This window comes from Bubalus kerabau, chromosome X, assembly GCF_029407905.1.
Source record: "Bubalus kerabau isolate K-KA32 ecotype Philippines breed swamp buffalo chromosome X, PCC_UOA_SB_1v2, whole genome shotgun sequence".
NCBI classification, from domain to species: Eukaryota; Metazoa; Chordata; class Mammalia; order Artiodactyla; family Bovidae; genus Bubalus; species Bubalus kerabau.
The window spans coordinates 1288739-1297108 of NC_073647.1; the positions used below are offsets into that span (position 1 = coordinate 1288739).

Below are 8370 nucleotides of genomic sequence, written 5' to 3' on the forward strand. Positions count from 1 at the left end.
ATTGGCATCACCAACTCAATGGACATGAATTTCAGCAAGCTCCGGGAGATAGAGAAGGACAGGAAAGCCTGGCGTGCATGGGTCACAAAAAACACATGGGTCACAAAAAAATTAGACATGACTGAGCGACTGAAAGGATCCTATTAAGTACAGTCATTACAAAGTTTTCAAAATAATATGTAGTCCTCAAATAAGACCTGATGACAACGTTTGCCACAGTTATTTTCTCCTAAATTCACCTGGTAATTTGTTGTAGCCATCAGTTTTGGTAACTTGCTTTCCATGGAAGAATGTTAAATTGCACATAATTTAATGACTGAATGTGGTTTTGGAATGAGGCATTCTCTCAGAGAGTTACCCTCTACAGAAATGAGTCTTTAGGGGCCAGTGTTAATGAATACCCATGTACCCAATATAGTTAGGCCAAGCGATATCAGAACGTTGGAGCTTAAAGCAGAGAAAGTTTTATTGCAGGGCTATGAAAGGAGATGGGAGGCATATGGCTTTAAAAATCCTGAACTCCCCCAAGAGTTTTCAGCAAAACACACTTCTGGGAGAGGTGAGGGAGAGGTGTGGTTAACTGCTGCGAACGTCTCCCTGTCAGATCCTGAAATAAGTCGCTTCAGCTGTGTCCGACTCTGCGATCCCATAGATGGCAGCCCACCAGGCTCCCCCATCCCTGGGATTCTCCATGCAAGAACACTGGAATGGGTTGGCATTTCCTTCTCTAATGCATGAAAGTGAAAGGTGAAAGTGAAGTCACTCAGTCGTGTCCCACTCTTAGTGACCCCATGGACTGCAGCCTAGCAGGCTCCTCCATCCATGGGGTTATCCAGGCAAGAGTACTGGATTGGGGTGCCATTGCCTTCTCCCATGTAAGCCTCTAGCGAAACAAATATTATTCCCCATGTTGGGAATGTTGAAAAAAAAAAAATGCTTCCAAGCTTGACTTTCACACTCCTAGGTCCTTTTTAGGAGGAGGAGGTCCCTGGGCAGGCTGGTAATCCTGACTGGGAGCATTCATCCAGCACCCAGTCTTGATCCTCCCACCAGTGGCCAGTCCCAGCTGAAGAGGCAGCTCTCAGTCTGTGGGCCCTCCTCTTACCAAGGTCCCCATACCTTGCCCAACCATCTTCAATGAGGGAGCCAGGTGTCCATCATGCAGCTGGCCCTCAGTCTCCTCAGTCTACCCAGTGGGTGGGGACTGGGTCCTGTAGACTGACCCATGCAGAAGCCACAACCGTTCGGTCATGGAGGTGGGGATGGGAGAGTTTGGCTATTGCTCTGAACCTGGGGCCAGGCCAGTGAGTGGCTCTAGCAAGCAGCTCTGGGCCACTGCAAGACACAGCCTTTAGCCTGTCCTCAGGTGCCCTGGCTTGCTCCTCAGCCCAAGGCCAGAGGACCTGGAGGGCCCTGGGCACAGCCTGCAATATATCTTTAACTAAACTCTTCTGAGAGGCTGACTCTGATGGAGCTGGATTTTGAAATCCACTAATGGACCTGAGCTAAGTGTGCAGCTCCATATTCCTCCTGCCCTCTTATAGTATCATCTTTGGTGAGATTATTCAACGTATGACTAAAGTTGGTACCTTGGACCACCATGGTCCATTTCCACTAGCCCTCGATAACCGCATTCAACTCTCTGTTTCTATAACTCAGGTATTTTAACTAACAATATCACGTGATGATAAAGTTTTTGTCTTCCTCCGGCTGAAATATTTTACTTAGCATAATGTCCCTAAAGACATTGCAAATGGGGAAACCATTTATTTATTCACTGCTGGAGGTACAGTTGCATTGCAATATTTTTAAATCAATTTTTTATTTGAGTATAGTTCCTTTACATTGTTGTATTAGTTTCTGCTGTACATCAGTGTGAATCAATTATATACTTACATAGATCCCTTCATGTTGGATTCTCTTCCCATGTGTGTCACCACAGAGCACTGAGTAGAGTTCCTTGTGCTTTTCTTTCTTATTTTGTCAGTAATTTAAATTGATTTCTTTATTTTAACTGGAGGATGATTACTTTACAACATTGTGACGGGTTTTGCCATACATCAAGCTTAGTGAGCCATAGGTACCCATGTGTCCAACACATCCTTAAGCCCACCCCACATCCCTCCCCACCCTATTCCTCTGGGTTCTTCCAGATCACTGGCTTTGGATGCTCTGCTTCATGCATACGTACACGTGAAGGATGATTTTCCTGCATGAAATATGCACTTTTGTATGTTTCACATATGAAAATATGGGTGCAGAGTTTTCTATGTGAAATACGAAATCTGCATTTCACTTTTGAAAATCTAGTTGTATATTTTTGGTCATGATACATGGCTTATGGGATGTTACACATCTGGATGTCTGTGCACACTTTTTCCTACATGAATATGGAATTGTGTATATCTCACATAGGACAATTTGAGCATACATTTTCCTGCTTGAAGTGTGGGATTTTATATATTTTCCCTATGAAAATCTCCATTAAGATCTTCTGACATGAAGTATATTCTCAATAGTTCAAATATGAAAACATGATGCAAATTTTCACTCATGAAATAGAAACTTTGTACATTTCAAAAATGAAAATCTAGGTACACGTTATCTTACCTGAAATTTGGTATTTTTATACTTCACACAAAGACATTTGGGCGCAGATTTCCTTGATCTACATATGCAATACTCTATTATTTCACATATGAATATATGAGTGCTGTTATTGCTGCACTAAATATATGTAATTCTCTATAGTTCACATTTGAAAATCTAGGCACAGATTTTCCTGCATGATATATGGAATGCACTCTATGAAAATCTGGAAAAGGGTTTCCCGATGGATATATTGACTTCTTTATGTTACATTTATGAATATCTGTGAGCACATTTTCCTACACAATATATGGAATTCTCCATGTTAAACCTTTGACTATGTGGACATTCATTTTCCTACATTAGATATTAAATTCTCTCTAAAAAACATATGAAAATATTAGCATGGCTTTTGTGGGCATAGATTTTCAAATGTGGAACACGGAATTCTGTATGTTTCACACGTGCCAATCAGTGTGCAGATTTTCTTAAATGAAATATGGAATCACATATATTTTACAGATGATAATTGGAACAAAGACTTTTCTGCTATATTGACATATGGGATTCTGTATATTCCATATATGAAAATCTTAATTGAGATTTTCTGACATAAGTATGTAATTTTATATATTTCATGTTATAAAAATCAGGGAACTGATTTTCCTACATGAATGAGGACATTTCTACACTTCACAAATAGAAATCTGTGAACAGATTTTCATACATGTCATATGAGATTTTTCACATTTAATATAAGGAAATCTCGGCCCAGATATTTGTACAAAAATAAAGAAATCTTTATGTTTCATATATGAAAATGAGTGCCAATATTCCCATATGAAATATGGAATTCTCTATGTAACATATTTGAAATAGGGCCATCCATTTTCTATGTATCACACATGAACATCTCTGCTCAAATTTTCCTAGAGGAAGTACTGAACACTATGTGTATCACATAGGAAAACCTGAGCGCCAATTTCCCCACATGCAATCTGGAATTCTGTATGCTTACGATATCTATCAAATTCTGTGTACCAATTTTGCTACATAAAATATGGAATTCCATATATTTCAGAAACGAAAATCATTGTGACATTTTCACTCTATTAAAAATATAATTCTCTATATGTTACATATGAACATCTCAATCCTGGTTTTACTACATGAAATGTTGAATTTTTTTGTATTTCACTTTATTAAAATCTGTATGCAAAGTTTTTTACATGAAATATGGAATTCTTTATACTTCCTAGATGAAAACCTGGGTAGTGATTTTCTTACATTAAATATGGGATACTCTACATTTCACACATGAGCATCTAGGCATTGCTTTTCTTAAGATATGGAGATCCAATATGGTATTGGTATTGCCCCTATTTCACAAGTGAAAATATTGGCACCACTGTTTCTTCATGAAATATGGAATTCTTTGCATTTCTCATACATATATCAAGACAACGATTTTCCACCATGAAATATGGAATTCCCTATATTCCCTATATCAAAATCTAGGCACTAATGCTCCTTCATGGACGTTGGACTTTGGTATAGTTCACATTTGAAGATCAGAATGGAGATTTTCCTATAAGAAATATGGAAATCTCTATATTTTGTATGAAAAAAGTGGTTCTTCATGTACTGCCACATGTTCCCTGTCCCTTACACGTGTGTGCCTGTGTTGCATGTGTGGGTGTGTGTGTGTGTGTGTGTGTGGGTCCTGCCCACTGCAGACACAGAGATGAAGGTGACATCACCTCATGTGATGATGAGATAGTCCTGAGATGTGGAGCAACCAGAAGATGAGGCACGAGGCATTCACAGACTAGGGGAGACTGGTCCATGCATCTCTGTGATGCCCCTGTCCAGGACAGGAATGAGGAAAGGATGACAGGTGACAATCTGGACAGGGACTCTTCAAATCTGCAGTTACATCAAGAGGCATAACCAAGCTCACAATTTCTGCTGTGTTGTGTGTTTGTATCAGTAAGCAGTGGTGGGGGGTTTTGAGGAGTCACCCAGAGGAAATAAATCAAGTGATGTGGGGATTTAAAACCACTGTCTGTGGATCCCTCAGTCTGTGGTGCATTGGCTACCCTGTGGAAATGCCGGACGAGGCTAGGACAGGGCCCCCGATTTTGAAGCGGCCAGGGTCCTTTGGAAAAAGGAAGAGACTGGAAGGAGGAGGATGGGAATGAGAGCCGGCTTCAATGCAGATTGTTCCACACAGGTGAGAAGGAGATTTGGGAAAGTCCTGGGCTACTGCTGCCTAGGATCAGCCTGTCAGCCAGCACACTCCCTCTCTAAGGGTGTTACATATTGGCACCATGTGAGACAAATGACATGCTAAGCTAGGCTCTCAGAGTGAACCCCCAGGCATCCTAGCAGAGACGGAGTGTGAGCGTGGAATCCGACGGGCACTTCCAGCTACCTGGCAGTGCAGAAAGGTGAGGAAAGCGCAGGTGTGGGGTGTGTGTGAGTGCCCCACTGCCAGGGTCTGTCAGCGAGGGAGGGAAGAGGGATGAAGCAAGGATGGCAGGGTGTTTGCATGAAGGGACCCTGGAACAGTGAGAGACAGGTTCCAGTTCAGAGCCCGCTGTATTTAGGCTCCAGGCATCAGTGAATAACAGTCATGAGGAAGACACCACATTGCTCGTTTAAAGATGTTCTGAGGTGAATTTCTTCCTTTTTCCGAGTGTGCTGCTGTACCCTGGATCCCTTGCCGAAAGGATAGGCAGGTAGAAAGGACCAGTGGGAAGTCAGTGACAATGGAAAGGAGCCAAGAAACAGAATGGGGTGGATTCCCAGGCACAGAAGAGGGGGCGGGTCTACAGCCTCTTGGACACTCAGCGACAAAGATCTTTCTGTCCTTCTCAACTGTAGCAGCATTTTCCCCCCAAAATGACCAGGGGCATGAGCGTACCTTGCTTTTTATGTAAGCTTTGGTTGACTGATGGGACTGCAGCATAAGCAGCTGCTATCTGCAGAGCTTGCCAGTTTAAAACATCACTATACTCTTCACAGAACGCTTGGATATCAGGACTATGCAAAGGATTGCTTCAGTTGATTCTTCGCTGTTCCCAACCCCACAGGGCTGGGTAGACAGGGTAGGCTGCAGTGTGTTCTCAACGTGGAGGCTGAACAAAAACAGCACCACTTTGAAAGGGCCTGTATACGCTAAATGGGCAGACTTCAATGCCTCTGGCACTGGTGTGTCATCGCCCTTAATGGAGACCTGTCCTTAACTTCTCCCTGACGCATTCAAGCACGTTTCAGGCAGTCACCTTATGCCAGCAATAGCATATCCTATTTCTCCCCCTGTCCAAAATGTGGCCAAGCCACTGTAATCCTGTGCAGTGTTCATGTCCACCAGGTGAGGGAGGGAGGGACGCCTGTCTCCTTCTGTGGTTCACCAGAGATCGCCTGTATTTGCCTCTAAATTTGAGAAAGCATTCCCCAGCTGTGTTAACTGACAAAGTCAGATCTCCCATGGGTGCAACTCACACAGGCGAATAGATTTGGCTTTATGCCTAGGTTAAGTGTCTTTTATGAGTGCTGGTGCCCAGAGAATGGCAGAGGGCAGCAGCACCAGACAGAGAGACAGAGACACACAAACACAAGCCCCTACTACACACAAAGAAAGATAGACAGGGAAACAGTGTGTGCCAAAAGCAGAGACAGAGACAGAGAGCTCTGTATGCTGTGGCTCTGGTGTCCCTGAGCAAACGAGCTCAACAATGTCAAACTGGGTCTGTACTCACTCTCCTATCATCCAGTCTGCATTGGCCTCTCTGCTCAGTGAAGGAAACTATTCAGCCACATTGCCCCCCTACCTTTCATGGGACACTTTGGGAGAGCACCCAGAGATTAAAGGTCCTGTGGGACACAGGAGTGTCCTTTTCAGATATAGAAGCGGGAATTCATGCTTTGAATTTCTGGAAGCCAAGGAAGTGGCAGCTTGCACCTGGGTTTTGCCAGATGGAAGACAGGCAATGGCCTGGAGGAGGACACTCAGTGAAGCAGAGGCATCATGTGGCTCGCTGGAGCCCTGGCAGCCGTGGGGTGGGGGTGTGGGAGGTGGGCGGGCATGGGCCTGGGGTAAGGGGTTGGGGGTGGGACAGAGGTGACTCCTTTTGGGCTGGGGCCTGTCCATGGAGCGTGATGCCCACTACCCTCTCTGCCAATGGCTGAGATTGGGCCCAGCAGCCTGGGAGTGGTTCATAGCTCCTGCAGCCTCGAGGGCCCATTAGCCTGGGCAATCTGGTGGCCTGCGCAGCTTGCTCCAGGTGGTCCACCACCACATTCTTCAGTCTCAGGGCATCCCAGAAGGAGGCAGCTATGGCCACTGGGTGATGGCAGCAATTGCATCACCTGTGCAGGCCACCTGCTGTGCTGTCATGTCCAACCCCTTCACAGCTGCACCAGCTTGAGCCACAGCAGGCCACGTCTAGAGTGAGATGCTTCCAGAGGATGGCAGGAGCACCCCAGGGCTCTGGAACTTCTTAGCTGTGAGGCCAAGTTTTCAGGGGACGGAGGTCCTGGGTCCTGCCCTCATGGTGGGTGTGTCGGAGACCTTGTAGGGACCAGGTGGTGCACCAAACAAGGAGGTGGCTCTCTTCATTTTGGAGGCGATGAAAGGAAGGTGTGGCCCTGGAAGAGGGAGAGATGGTGGGAATCGGGCAAGAGGTCTGGCTGCTGGTGGAAGAAGACAGCACAGAAGAGGTGGAGGTGGTGGCGGATGTGGAACAGGAGCAGTTGTCCTCACAGGAGCCAGAGGAGAAGCTGGAGGAGCAGAGCCAGGAACGTGCAAGGCCAGGAGATCCAAGTGATATACCGGCCGATGCTGAAGGGCCTGGAGTCACTGGCGGCCCTTCAGACAGTGAGTTTAGCTCTGGGAAAGTGAAAGACCACAGGGCCTATGTTCGCTTCAGGTGGAACAACCATCAGAGGAGGGTCACTTGGCTCAGAGATGCGCCATCTTCCAGGGCACCGCAGGCTTCTGGCTTCCAAAACCTATCCTGACTGCTATTCCTCAGAGTCAGCTGCTCAGGAGGAGGAGAAGGACCAGGAGCAGGAATAGGAGTGGGGACAAGGGCACAGTCAATGTGAGCGGTGACTGAGGGAACTGGGTGCTGGGGGTGTGTGGAGATCCAAAGATACAGCAGGAGCAGAATTCGGACATGGCCAAAACACCTGTAGGTGTCTGAGCTGTGGCTTTGGGTGACATCTTTTGGCCTGCATCTGAAGAGGAGCAGTACCCGGGGGTGGGGATTCTATATCAGAAGGGACCTGAAACATTAGGCCAGAGTAGCATTCCCAGAGAATTTTTGCTGTATTTGTGGAAAATCCCAGGAAGTAACATAGACAGTGTGAGTCCCACAACCCCTCCTGGTCAGTCAGAACCCCTGTAGTTGTTCCCACTAGTGCAGTGCAGAAGCAGGAGGTTTTCCACACCCAAGGTGGAGATGGAAGGGGCTGCTGTCTGGTACGCTGTGAGTGCCAGACGACACCACACACATCCTTGTGAAGACAGGGAGCAGGTCAGAGACCTGCTTTCTTGTTAAAGACACACACACACACACACACACACACAGAAAGACACACACAAATGCCCATATGTAACACACACATTTGCCCGCAGACAAGATGTGTCAAAGGGACTGCAGTTCCTGACGATTTAAGCAGTGACATGCCACTACTAAGCACACACCAGCCAGTCACAGATCAAAAGTGGTCAGAAACAGACCCTCCCATGGCGAATGCAGACAACTTCAGACG

General features: G+C 45.9%; 1 pseudogene; it reads left to right on the forward strand.

The window, feature by feature from the left end:
- Positions 1–1250: 1250 nt before the first annotated feature.
- LOC129639476 (testis-specific Y-encoded protein 1-like) lies at positions 1251–7712 on the forward strand (annotated as a pseudogene).
- Positions 7713–8370: the final 658 nt, after the last annotated feature.